General features: G+C 42.0%; 10 non-coding genes across 10 annotated transcripts; all 10 read right to left on the reverse strand.

The window, feature by feature from the left end:
• Window positions 1–1,123: 1,123 nt before the first annotated feature.
• trnar-acg lies at window positions 1,124–1,196 on the reverse strand. Its single transcript has one exon. It is a non-coding gene; the product is annotated as a tRNA-Arg (tRNA).
• A 115-nt stretch (window positions 1,197–1,311) lies between these two features.
• On the reverse strand, window positions 1,312–1,383 carry trnah-gug. The gene has a single exon. It is a non-coding gene; the product is annotated as a tRNA-His (tRNA).
• Window positions 1,384–2,532: 1,149 nt separating this feature from the next.
• Window positions 2,533–2,605, reverse strand: trnar-acg. Its single transcript has one exon. It is a non-coding gene; the product is annotated as a tRNA-Arg (tRNA).
• Window positions 2,606–3,941: 1,336 nt separating this feature from the next.
• trnar-acg lies at window positions 3,942–4,014 on the reverse strand. Its single transcript has one exon. It is a non-coding gene; the product is annotated as a tRNA-Arg (tRNA).
• A 115-nt stretch (window positions 4,015–4,129) lies between these two features.
• Window positions 4,130–4,201, reverse strand: trnah-gug. The gene has a single exon. It is a non-coding gene; the product is annotated as a tRNA-His (tRNA).
• A 1,149-nt stretch (window positions 4,202–5,350) lies between these two features.
• On the reverse strand, window positions 5,351–5,423 carry trnar-acg. The gene has a single exon. It is a non-coding gene; the product is annotated as a tRNA-Arg (tRNA).
• Window positions 5,424–5,538: 115 nt separating this feature from the next.
• trnah-gug lies at window positions 5,539–5,610 on the reverse strand. The gene has a single exon. It is a non-coding gene; the product is annotated as a tRNA-His (tRNA).
• A 2,735-nt stretch (window positions 5,611–8,345) lies between these two features.
• On the reverse strand, window positions 8,346–8,417 carry trnah-gug. The gene has a single exon. It is a non-coding gene; the product is annotated as a tRNA-His (tRNA).
• Window positions 8,418–9,754: 1,337 nt separating this feature from the next.
• Window positions 9,755–9,826, reverse strand: trnah-gug. The gene has a single exon. It is a non-coding gene; the product is annotated as a tRNA-His (tRNA).
• A 2,746-nt stretch (window positions 9,827–12,572) lies between these two features.
• Window positions 12,573–12,644, reverse strand: trnah-gug. The gene has a single exon. It is a non-coding gene; the product is annotated as a tRNA-His (tRNA).
• Between the last annotated feature and the right edge of the window lie 1,316 nt (window positions 12,645–13,960).

Consider the following 13,960-nt stretch of genomic DNA (forward strand, 5'->3'; position numbering starts at 1 on the left):
GCTGTTGCGTTGTCGCCACTAAAATGTTACATTTGTAATGTTGGAAACACAAGCATGCCTTTCTCAGTAATTTGCAACCACAACTTTTGATGGCCACCTTTTTGTATCTACTCTAAATCACCCAGTGCCCTTAATCTGCATAAGATAGTATGCTTGCATCAAAATCCAAGAAACTATTGTATTCTAAGGTGCTGAGGCTTGAAATCCAAGATGGCTGTCAATTCCAAGCATGCTACCAATGTCTCTCGTATATCTTTTCAAAGTTACTACTCAAAAAGGCTTAAAAGGATTAGAAAAAATATTTGTGTCAAACACATTATGGTGAACATCATCAGGTTCATTTCAACTAGTTTTCCATGATATTTGAGTTTTTATGCTTTAGAAACCAATTGTGCACTTAAGGGGCTATCAGTCAACAAATGCATTGGATGAAACATGCATGTTTGCAGAAAAAACAAAACAATCCATGTAGCTTGAAGGCAAAAGCTTCTCAGCTATCCCTGTAACTCATCTTTTCTAGCCTCAGTAACAGCTTCTTTCGCTCTTCAAAGAGGGCCCTTATTAACAAGATAGTAAACAATCGAGGCAGTTTCTCAACTGCTAGGGACTAAAGACGGGGATAAAGGATGAGAAAGTAATTTAAGGACAGGACATGTTTGCTGCTGCTAAATTGCTTGGATTAAGAGATTATGGGTTGACAATCAATCCATCTTTCATCATTTCTGATAGGGGAATGCCAAAGTCTCTTTCAGCAGGGTGTAGCATTTCACTTAAGCTTTATATGTTGCAACCAAATGCTTTTTGCCCCCTATTTTCCCTCATGAAACCATAAACTATCATTACCATACCAGGAGTGGAACGCATGCCGCCAGGGTGAAAACTAGGAATCCTGACCGCTAGACCATATAGGAAAGGTGATGTATATGAGAGGCCCAATGCCAAGACATGACCACCTATACAAGATTCTGACCAATGGCATGATGCTCAATTCAGAGGCTGCAAGTTGCTTCAAATTTGAAAGCGATTGGGCGGCCTGAATGGTGCTTTCACTCAAGTTGACGTTTTAGAAATCCTGTGATAAAGACACTAAGTCTTCAACATGGTAGAATCATTAAAAGATAAACGAGCCAGCCAGGAGTCGAACCTAGAATCTCCTGATCCGTAGTCAGACGCGTTATCCATTGCGCCACTGGCCCTGCCCAGCACGCTGTCTGTATGATGTCTGTATACAATTACTTTTCGTTGTTCTGTCAATAAGAACTGAGAGTGGCAGAGAAGGCTGTCCACCCGGAAGTGGCTGGCTCAAAATGCTGCCGTGACCCGGAGTCGAACCGGGGTTGCTGCGGCCACAACGCAGAGTACTAACCTCTATACGATCACGGCGATGCTCTCTTTGCAGATTGCCTCGTGCTGTTGCGTTGTCGCCACTAAAATGTTACATTTGTAATGTTGGAAACACAAGCATGCCTTTCTCAGTAATTTGCAACCACAACTTTTGATGGCCACCTTTTTGTATCTACTCTAAATCACCCAGTGCCCTTAATCTGCATAAGATAGTATGCTTGCATCAAAATCCAAGAAACTATTGTATTCTAAGGTGCTGAGGCTTGAAATCCAAGATGGCTGTCAATTCCAAGCATGCTACCAATGTCTCTCGTATATCTTTTCAAAGTTACTACTCAAAAAGGCTTAAAAGGATTAGAAAAAATATTTGTGTCAAACACATTATGGTGAACATCATCAGGTTCATTTCAACTAGTTTTCCATGATATTTGAGTTTTTATGCTTTAGAAACCAATTGTGCACTTAAGGGGCTATCAGTCAACAAATGCATTGGATGAAACATGCATGTTTGCAGAAAAAACAAAACAATCCATGTAGCTTGAAGGCAAAAGCTTCTCAGCTATCCCTGTAACTCATCTTTTCTAGCCTCAGTAACAGCTTCTTTCGCTCTTCAAAGAGGGCCCTTATTAACAAGATAGTAAACAATCGAGGCAGTTTCTCAACTGCTAGGGACTAAAGACGGGGATAAAGGATGAGAAAGTAATTTAAGGACAGGACATGTTTGCTGCTGCTAAATTGCTTGGATTAAGAGATTATGGGTTGACAATCAATCCATCTTTCATCATTTCTGATAGGGGAATGCCAAAGTCTCTTTCAGCAGGGTGTAGCATTTCACTTAAGCTTTATATGTTGCAACCAAATGCTTTTTGCCCCCTATTTTCCCTCATGAAACCATAAACTATCATTACCATACCAGGAGTGGAACGCATGCCGCCAGGGTGAAAACTAGGAATCCTGACCGCTAGACCATATAGGAAAGGTGATGTATATGAGAGGCCCAATGCCAAGACATGACCACCTATACAAGATTCTGACCAATGGCATGATGCTCAATTCAGAGGCTGCAAGTTGCTTCAAATTTGAAAGCGATTGGGCGGCCTGAATGGTGCTTTCACTCAAGTTGACGTTTTAGAAATCCTGTGATAAAGACACTAAGTCTTCAACATGGTAGAATCATTAAAAGATAAACGAGCCAGCCAGGAGTCGAACCTAGAATCTCCTGATCCGTAGTCAGACGCGTTATCCATTGCGCCACTGGCCCTGCCCAGCACGCTGTCTGTATGATGTCTGTATACAATTACTTTTCGTTGTTCTGTCAATAAGAACTGAGAGTGGCAGAGAAGGCTGTCCACCCGGAAGTGGCTGGCTCAAAATGCTGCCGTGACCCTGAGTCGAACCGGGGTTGCTGCGGCCACAACGCAGAGTACTAACCTCTATACGATCACGGCGATGCTCTCTTTGCAGATTGCCTCGTGCTGTTGCGTTGTCGCCACTAAAATGTTACATTTGTAATGTTGGAAACACAAGCATGCCTTTCTCAGTAATTTGCAACCACAACTTTTGATGGCCACCTTTTTGTATCTACTCTAAATCACCCAGTGCCCTTAATCTGCATAAGATAGTATGCTTGCATCAAAATCCAAGAAACTATTGTATTCTAAGGTGCTGAGGCTTGAAATCCAAGATGGCTGTCAATTCCAAGCATGCTACCAATGTCTCTCGTATATCTTTTCAAAGTTACTACTCAAAAAGGCTTAAAAGGATTAGAAAAAATATTTGTGTCAAACACATTATGGTGAACATCATCAGGTTCATTTCAACTAGTTTTCCATGATATTTGAGTTTTTATGCTTTAGAAACCAATTGTGCACTTAAGGGGCTATCAGTCAACAAATGCATTGGATGAAACATGCATGTTTGCAGAAAAAACAAAACAATCCATGTAGCTTGAAGGCAAAAGCTTCTCAGCTATCCCTGTAACTCATCTTTTCTAGCCTCAGTAACAGCTTCTTTCGCTCTTCAAAGAGGGCCCTTATTAACAAGATAGTAAACAATCGAGGCAGTTTCTCAACTGCTAGGGACTAAAGACGGGGATAAAGGATGAGAAAGTAATTTAAGGACAGGACATGTTTGCTGCTGCTAAATTGCTTGGATTAAGAGATTATGGGTTGACAATCAATCCATCTTTCATCATTTCTGATAGGGGAATGCCAAAGTCTCTTTCAGCAGGGTGTAGCATTTCACTTAAGCTTTATATGTTGCAACCAAATGCTTTTTGCCCCCTATTTTCCCTCATGAAACCATAAACTATCATTACCATACCAGGAGTGGAACGCATGCCGCCAGGGTGAAAACTAGGAATCCTGACCGCTAGACCATATAGGAAAGGTGATGTATATGAGAGGCCCAATGCCAAGACATGACCACCTATACAAGATTCTGACCAATGGCATGATGCTCAATTCAGAGGCTGCAAGTTGCTTCAAATTTGAAAGCGATTGGGCGGCCTGAATGGTGCTTTCACTCAAGTTGACGTTTTAGAAATCCTGTGATAAAGACACTAAGTCTTCAATATGGTAGAATCATTAAAAGATAAACGAGCCAGCCAGGAGTCGAACCTAGAATCTCCTGATCCGTAGTCAGACGCGTTATCCATTGCGCCACTGGCCCTGCCGAGCACGCTGTCTGTATGATGTCTGTATACAATTACTTTTCGTTGTTCTGTCAATAAGAACTGAGAGTGGCAGAGAAGGCTGTCCACCCGGAAGTGGCTGGCTCAAAATGCTGCCGTGACCCGGAGTCGAACCGGGGTTCCTGCGGCCACAACGCAGAGTACTAACCTCTATACGATCACGGCGATGCTCTCTTTGCAGATTGCCTCGGGCTGTTGCGTTGTCGCCACTAAAATGTTACATTTGTAATGTTGGAAACACAAGCATGCCTTTCTCAGTAATTTGCAACCACAACTTTTGATGGCCACCTTTTTGTATCTACTCTAAATCACCCAGTGCCCTTAATCTGCATAAGATAGTATGCTTGCATCAAAATCCAAGAAACTATTGTATTCTAAGGTGCTGAGGCTTGAAATCCAAGATGGCTGTCAATTCCAAGCATGCTACCAATGTCTCTCGTATATCTTTTCAAAGTTACTACTCAAAAAGGCTTAAAAGGATTAGAAAAAATATTTGTGTCAAACACATTATGGTGAACATCATCAGGTTCATTTCAACTAGTTTTCCATGATATTTGAGTTTTTATGCTTTAGAAACCAATTGTGCACTTAAGGGGCTATCAGTCAACAAATGCATTGGATGAAACATGCATGTTTGCAGAAAAAACAAAACAATCCATGTAGCTTGAAGGCAAAAGCTTCTCAGCTATCCCTGTAACTCATCTTTTCTAGCCTCAGTAACAGCTTCTTTCGCTCTTCAAAGAGGGCCCTTATTAACAAGATAGTAAACAATCGAGGCAGTTTCTCAACTGCTAGGGACTAAAGACGGGGATAAAGGATGAGAAAGTAATTTAAGGACAGGACATGTTTGCTGCTGCTAAATTGCTTGGATTAAGAGATTATGGGTTGACAATCAATCCATCTTTCATCATTTCTGATAGGGGAATGCCAAAGTCTCTTTCAGCAGGGTGTAGCATTTCACTTAAGCTTTATATGTTGCAACCAAATGCTTTTTGCCCCCTATTTTCCCTCATGAAACCATAAACTATCATTACCATACCAGGAGTGGAACGCATGCCGCCAGGGTGAAAACTAGGAATCCTGACCGCTAGACCATATAGGAAAGGTGATGTATATGAGAGGCCCAATGCCAAGACATGACCACCTATACAAGATTCTGACCAATGGCATGATGCTCAATTCAGAGGCTGCAAGTTGCTTCAAATTTGAAAGCGATTGGGTGGCCTGAATGGTGCTTTCACTCAAGTTGACGTTTTAGAAATCCTGTGATAAAGACACTAAGTCTTCAACATGGTAGAATCATTAAAAGATAAACGAGCCAGCCAGGAGTCGAACCTAGAATCTCCTGATCCGTAGTCAGACGCGTTATCCATTGCGCCACTGGCCCTGCCCAGCACGCTGTCTGTATGATGTCTGTATACAATTACTTTTCGTTGTTCTGTCAATAAGAACTGAGAGTGGCAGAGAAGGCTGTCCACCCGGAAGTGGCTGGCTCAAAATGCTGCCGTGACCCGGAGTCGAACCGGGGTTGCTGCGGCCACAACGCAGAGTACTAACCTCTATACGATCACGGCGATGCTCTCTTTGCAGATTGCCTCGTGCTGTTGCGTTGTCGCCACTAAAATGTTACATTTGTAATGTTGGAAACACAAGCATGCCTTTCTCAGTAATTTGCAACCACAACTTTTGATGGCCACCTTTTTGTATCTACTCTAAATCACCCAGTGCCCTTAATCTGCATAAGATAGTATGCTTGCATCAAAATCCAAGAAACTATTGTATTCTAAGGTGCTGAGGCTTGAAATCCAAGATGGCTGTCAATTCCAAGCATGCTACCAATGTCTCTCGTATATCTTTTCAAAGTTACTACTCAAAAAGGCTTAAAAGGATTAGAAAAAATATTTGTGTCAAACACATTATGGTGAACATCATCAGGTTCATTTCAACTAGTTTTCCATGATATTTGAGTTTTTATGCTTTAGAAACCAATTGTGCACTTAAGGGGCTATCAGTCAACAAATGCATTGGATGAAACATGCATGTTTGCAGAAAAAACAAAACAATCCATGTAGCTTGAAGGCAAAAGCTTCTCAGCTATCCCTGTAACTCATCTTTTCTAGCCTCAGTAACAGCTTCTTTCGCTCTTCAAAGAGGGCCCTTATTAACAAGATAGTAAACAATCGAGGCAGTTTCTCAACTGCTAGGGACTAAAGACGGGGATAAAGGATGAGAAAGTAATTTAAGGACAGGACATGTTTGCTGCTGCTAAATTGCTTGGATTAAGAGATTATGGGTTGACAATCAATCCATCTTTCATCATTTCTGATAGGGGAATGCCAAAGTCTCTTTCAGCAGGGTGTAGCATTTCACTTAAGCTTTATATGTTGCAACCAAATGCTTTTTGCCCCCTATTTTCCCTCATGAAACCATAAACTATCATTACCATACCAGGAGTGGAACGCATGCCGCCAGGGTGAAAACTAGGAATCCTGACCGCTAGACCATATAGGAAAGGTGATGTATATGAGAGGCCCAATGCCAAGACATGACCACCTATACAAGATTCTGACCAATGGCATGATGCTCAATTCAGAGGCTGCAAGTTGCTTCAAATTTGAAAGCGATTGGGCGGCCTGAATGGTGCTTTCACTCAAGTTGACGTTTTAGAAATCCTGTGATAAAGACACTAAGTCTTCAACATGGTAGAATCATTAAAAGATAAACGAGCCAGCCAGGAGTCGAACCTAGAATCTCCTGATCCGTAGTCAGATGCGTTATCCATTGCGCCACTGGCCCTGCCCAGCACGCTGTCTGTATGATGTCTGTATACAATTACTTTTCGTTGTTCTGTCAATAAGAACTGAGAGTGGCAGAGAAGGCTGTCCACCCGGAAGTGGCTGGCTCAAAATGCTGCCGTGACCCGGGGTTGCTGCGGCCACAACGCAGAGTACGAACCTCTATACGATCACGGCGATGCGCTCTTTGCAGATTGCCTCGTGCTCTTGCGTTGTCGCCACTAAAATGTTACATTTGTAATGTTGGAAACACAAGCATGCCTTTCTCAGTAATTTGCAACCACAACTTTTGATGGCCACCTTTTTGTATCTACTCTAAATCACCCAGTGCCCTTAATCTGCATAAGATAGTATGCTTGCATCAAAATCCAAGAAACTATTGTATTCTAAGGTGCTGAGGCTTGAAATCCAAGATGGCTGTCAATTCCAAGCATGCTACCAATGTCTCTCGTATATCTTTTCAAAGTTACTACTCAAAAAGGCTTAAAAGGATTAGAAAAAATATTTGTGTCAAACACATTATGGTGAACATCATCAGGTTCATTTCAACTAGTTTTCCATGATATTTGAGTTTTTATGCTTTAGAAACCAATTGTGCACTTAAGGGGCTATCAGTCAACAAATGCATTGGATGAAACATGCATGTTTGCAGAAAAAACAAAACAATCCATGTAGCTTGAAGGCAAAAGCTTCTCAGCTATCCCTGTAACTCATCTTTTCTAGCCTCAGTAACAGCTTCTTTCGCTCTTCAAAGAGGGCCCTTATTAACAAGATAGTAAACAATCGAGGCAGTTTCTCAACTGCTAGGGACTAAAGACGGGGATAAAGGATGAGAAAGTAATTTAAGGACAGGACATGTTTGCTGCTGCTAAATTGCTTGGATTAAGAGATTATGGGTTGACAATCAATCCATCTTTCATCATTTCTGATAGGGGAATGCCAAAGTCTCTTTCAGCAGGGTGTAGCATTTCACTTAAGCTTTATATGTTGCAACCAAATGCTTTTTGCCCCCTATTTTCCCTCATGAAACCATAAACTATCATTACCATACCAGGAGTGGAACGCATGCCGCCAGGGTGAAAACTAGGAATCCTGACCGCTAGACCATATAGGAAAGGTGATGTATATGAGAGGCCCAATGCCAAGACATGACCACCTATACAAGATTCTGACCAATGGCATGATGCTCAATTCAGAGGCTGCAAGTTGCTTCAAATTTGAAAGCGATTGGGCGGCCTGAATGGTGCTTTCACTCAAGTTGACGTTTTAGAAATCCTGTGATAAAGACACTAAGTCTTCAACATGGTAGAATCATTAAAAGATAAAAGAGCCAGCCAGGAGTCGAACCTAGAATCTCCTGATCCGTAGTCAGACGCTTTATCCATTGCGCCACTGGCCCTGCCCAGCACGCTGTCTGTATGATGTCTGTATACAATTACTTTTCGTTGTTCTGTCAATAAGAACTGAGAGTGGCAGAGAAGGCTGTCCACCCGGAAGTGGCTGGCTCAAAATGCTGCCGTGACCCGGAGTCGAACCGGGGTTGCTGCGGCCACAACGCAGAGTACTAACCTCTATACGATCACGGCTATGCTCTCTTTGCAGATTGCCTCGTGCTCTTGCGTTGTCGCCACTAAAATGTTACATTTGTAATGTTGGAAACACAAGTATGCCTTTCTCAGTAATTTGCAACCACAACTTTTGATGGCCACCTTTTTGTATCTACTCTAAATCACCCAGTGCCCTTAATCTGCATAAGATAGTATGCTTGCATCAAAATCCAAGAAACTATTGTATTCTAAGGTGCTGAGGCTTGAAATCCAAGATGGCTGTCAATTCCAAGCATGCTACCAATGTCTCTCGTATATCTTTTCAAAGTTACTACTCAAAAAGGCTTAAAAGGATTAGAAAAAATATTTGTGTCAAACACATTATGGTGAACATCATCAGGTTCATTTCAACTAGTTTTCCATGATATTTGAGTTTTTATGCTTTAGAAACCAATTGTGCACTTAAGGGGCTATCAGTCAACAAATGCATTGGATGAAACATGCATGTTTGCAGAAAAAACAAAACAATCCATGTAGCTTGAAGGCAAAAGCTTCTCAGCTATCCCTGTAACTCATCTTTTCTAGCCTCAGTAACAGCTTCTTTCGCTCTTCAAAGAGGGCCCTTATTAACAAGATAGTAAACAATCGAGGCAGTTTCTCAACTGCTAGGGACTAAAGACGGGGATAAAGGATGAGAAAGTAATTTAAGGACAGGACATGTTTGCTGCTGCTAAATTGCTTGGATTAAGAGATTATGGGTTGACAATCAATCCATCTTTCATCATTTCTGATAGGGGAATGCCAAAGTCTCTTTCAGCAGGGTGTAGCATTTCACTTAAGCTTTATATGTTGCAACCAAATGCTTTTTGCCCCCTATTTTCCCTCATGAAACCATAAACTATCATTACCATACCAGGAGTGGAACGCATGCCGCCAGGGTGAAAACTAGGAATCCTGACCGCTAGACCATATAGGAAAGGTGATGTATATGAGAGGCCCAATGCCAAGACATGACCACCTATACAAGATTCTGACCAATGGCATGATGCTCAATTCAGAGGCTGCAAGTTGCTTCAAATTTGAAAGCGATTGGGCGGCCTGAATGGTGCTTTCACTCAAGTTGACGTTTTAGAAATCCTGTGATAAAGACACTAAGTCTTCAACATGGTAGAATCATTAAAAGATAAACGAGCCAGCCAGGAGTCGAACCTAGAATCTCCTGATCCGTAGTCAGACACGTTATCCATTGCGCCACTGGCCCTGCCGAGCACGCTGTCTGTATGATGTCTGTATACAATTACTTTTCGTTGTTCTGTCAATAAGAACTGAGAGTGGCAGAGAAGGCTGTCCACCCGGAAGTGGCTGGCTCAAAATGCTGCCGTGACCCGGAGTCGAACCGGGGTTGCTGCGGCCACAACGCAGAGTACTAACCTCTATACGATCACGGCGATGCTCTCTTTGCAGATTGCCTTGGGCTGTTGCGTTGTCGCCACTAAAATGTTACATTTGTAATGTTGGAAACACAAGCATGCCTTTCTCAGTAATTTGCAACCACAACTTTTGATGGCCACCTTTTTGTATCTACTCTAAATCACCCAGTGCCCTTAATCTGCATAAGATAGTATGCTTGCATCAAAATCCAAGAAACTATTGTATTCTAAGGTGCTGAGGCTTGAAATCCAAGATGGCTGTCAATTCCAAGCATGCTACCAATGTCTCTCGTATATCTTTTCAAAGTTACTACTCAAAAAGGCTTAAAAGGATTAGAAAAAATATTTGTGTCAAACACATTATGGTGAACATCATCAGGTTCATTTCAACTAGTTTTCCATGATATTTGAGTTTTTATGCTTTAGAAACCAATTGTGCACTTAAGGGGCTATCAGTCAACAAATGCATTGGATGAAACATGCATGTTTGCAGAAAAAACAAAACAATCCATGTAGCTTGAAGGCAAAAGCTTCTCAGCTATCCCTGTAACTCATCTTTTCTAGCCTCAGTAACAGCTTCTTTCGCTCTTCAAAGAGGGCCCTTATTAACAAGATAGTAAACAATCGAGGCAGTTTCTCAACTGCTAGGGACTAAAGACGGGGATAAAGGATGAGAAAGTAATTTAAGGACAGGACATGTTTGCTGCTGCTAAATTGCTTGGATTAAGAGATTATGGGTTGACAATCAATCCATCTTTCATCATTTCTGATAGGGGAATGCCAAAGTCTCTTTCAGCAGGGTGTAGCATTTCACTTAAGCTTTATATGTTGCAACCAAATGCTTTTTGCACCCTATTTTCCCTCATGAAACCATAAACTATCATTACCATACCAGGAGTGGAACGCATGCCGCCAGGGTGAAAACTAGGAATCCTGACCGCTAGACCATATAGGAAAGGTGATGTATATGAGAGGCCCAATGCCAAGACATGACCACCTATACAAGATTCTGACCAATGGCATGATGCTCAATTCAGAGGCTGCAAGTTGCTTCAAATTTGAAAGCGATTGGGCGGCCTGAATGGTGCTTTCACTCAAGTTGACGTTTTAGAAATCCTGTGATAAAGACACTAAGTCTTCAACATGGTAGAATCATTAAAAGATAAACGAGCCAGCCAGGAGTCGAACCTAGAATCTCCTGATCCGTAGTCAGACGCTTTATCCATTGCACCACTGGCCCTGCCGAGCACGCTGTCTGTATGATGTCTGTATACAATTACTTTTCGTTGTTCTGTCAATAAGAACTGAGAGTGGCAGAGAAGGCTGTCCACCCGGAAGTGGCTGGCTCAAAATGCTGCCGTGACCCGGAGTCGAACCGGGATTGCTGCGGCCACAACGCAGAGTACTAACCTCTATACGATCACGGCGATGCTCTCTTTGCAGATTGCCTCGGGCTGTTGCGTTGTCGCCACTAAAATGTTACATTTGTAATGTTGGAAACACAAGCATGCCTTTCTCAGTAATTTGCAACCACAACTTTTGATGGCCACCTTTTTGTATCTACTCTAAATCACCCAGTGCCCTTAATCTGCATAAGATAGTATGCTTGCATCAAAATCCAAGAAACTATTGTATTCTAAGGTGCTGAGGCTTGAAATCCAAGATGGCTGTCAATTCCAAGCATGCTACCAATGTCTCTCGTATATCTTTTCAAAGTTACTACTCAAAAAGGCTTAAAAGGATTAGAAAAAATATTTGTGTCAAACACATTATGGTGAACATCATCAGGTTCATTTCAACTAGTTTTCCATGATATTTGAGTTTTTATGCTTTAGAAACCAATTGTGCACTTAAGGGGCTATCAGTCAACAAATGCATTGGATGAAACATGCATGTTTGCAGAAAAAACAAAACAATCCATGTAGCTTGAAGGCAAAAGCTTCTCAGCTATCCCTGTAACTCATCTTTTCTAGCCTCAGTAACAGCTTCTTTCGCTCTTCAAAGAGGGCCCTTATTAACAAGATAGTAAACAATCGAGGCAGTTTCTCAACTGCTAGGGACTAAAGACGGGGATAAAGGATGAGAAAGTAATTTAAGGACAGGACATGTTTGCTGCTGCTAAATTGCTTGGATTAAGAGATTATGGGTTGACAATCAATCCATCTTTCATCATTTCTGATAGGGGAATGCCAAAGTCTCTTTCAGCAGGGTGTAGCATTTCACTTAAGCTTTATATGTTGCAACCAAATGCTTTTTGCCCCCTATTTTCCCTCATGAAACCATAAACTATCATTACCATACCAGGAGTGGAACGCATGCCGCCAGGGTGAAAACTAGGAATCCTGACCGCTAGACCATATAGGAAAGGTGATGTATATGAGAGGCCCAATGCCAAGACATGACCACCTATACAAGATTCTGACCAATGGCATGATGCTCAATTCAGAGGCTGCAAGTTGCTTCAAATTTGAAAGCGATTGGGCGGCCTGAATGGTGCTTTCACTCAAGTTGACGTTTTAGAAATCCTGTGATAAAGACACTAAGTCTTCAACATGGTAGAATCATTAAAAGATAAACGAGCCAGCCAGGAGTCGAACCTAGAATCTCCTGATCCGTAGTCAGACGCGTTATCCATTGCGCCACTGGCCCTGCCGAGCACGCTGTCTGTATGATGTCTGTATACAATTACTTTTCGTTGTTCTGTCAATAAGAACTGAGAGTGGCAGAGAAGGCTGTCCACCCGGAAGTGGCTGGCTCAAAATGCTGCCGTGACCCGGAGTCGAACCGGGGTTGCTGCGGCCACAACGCAGAGTACTAACCTCTATACGATCACGGCTATGCTCTCTTTGTAGATTGCCTCGTGCTCTTGCGTTGTTGCCACTAAAATGTTACATTTGTAATGTTGGAAACACAAGCATGCCTTTCTCAGTAATTTGCAACCACAACTTTTGATGGCCACCTTTTTGTATCTACTCTAAATCACCCAGTGCCCTTAATCTGCATAAGATAGTATGCTTGCATCAAAATCCAAGAAACTATTGTATTCTAAGGTGCTGAGGCTTGAAATCCAAGATGGCTGTCAATTCCAAGCATGCTACCAATGTCTCTCGTATATCTTTTCAAAGTTACTACTCAAAAAGGCTTAAAAGGATTAGAAAAAATATTTGTGTCAAACACATTATGGTGAACATCATCAGGTTCATTTCAACTAGTTTTCCATGATATTTGAGTTTTTATGCTTTAGAAACCAATTGTGCACTTAAGGGGCTATCAGTCAACAAATGCATTGGATGAAACATGCATGTTTGCAGAAAAAACAAAACAATCCATGTAGCTTGAAGGCAAAAGCTTCTCAGCTATCCCTGTAACTCATCTTTTCTAGCCTCAGTAACAGCTTCTTTCGCTCTTCAAAGAGGGCCCTTATTAACAAGATAGTAAACAATCGAGGCAGTTTCTCAACTGCTAGGGACTAAAGACGGGGATAAAGGATGAGAAAGTAATTTAAGGACAGGACATGTTTGCTGCTGTTAAATTGCTTGGATTAAGAGATTATGGGTTGACAATCAATCCATCTTTCATCATTTCTGATAGGGGAATGCCAAAGTCTCTTTCAGCAGGGTGTAGCATTTCACTTAAGCTTTATATGTTGCAACCAAATGCTTTTTGCCCCCTATTTTCCCTCATGAAACCATAAACTATCATTACCATACCAGGAGTGGAACGCATGCCGCCAGGGTGAAAACTAGGAATCCTGACCGCTAGACCATATAGGAAAGGTGATGTATATGAGAGGCCCAATGCCAAGACATGACCACCTATACAAGATTCTGACCAATGGCATGATGCTCAATTCAGAGGCTGCAAGTTGCTTCAAATTTGAAAGCGATTGGGCGGCCTGAATGGTGCTTTCACTCAAGTTGACGTTTTAGAAATCCTGTGATAAAGACACTAAGTCTTCAACATGGTAGAATCATTAAAAGATAAACGAGCCAGCCAGGAGTCGAACCTAGAATCTCCTGATCCGTAGTCAGACGCTTTATCCATTGCACCACTGGCCCTGCCGAGCACGCTGTCTGTATGATGTCTGTATACAATTACTTTTCGTTGTTCTGTCAATAAGAACTGAGAGTGGCAGAGAAGGCTGTCCACCCG

Source organism: Electrophorus electricus, chromosome 26 (genome assembly GCF_013358815.1).
Source record: "Electrophorus electricus isolate fEleEle1 chromosome 26, fEleEle1.pri, whole genome shotgun sequence".
NCBI lineage: Eukaryota > Metazoa > Chordata > Actinopteri > Gymnotiformes > Gymnotidae > Electrophorus > Electrophorus electricus.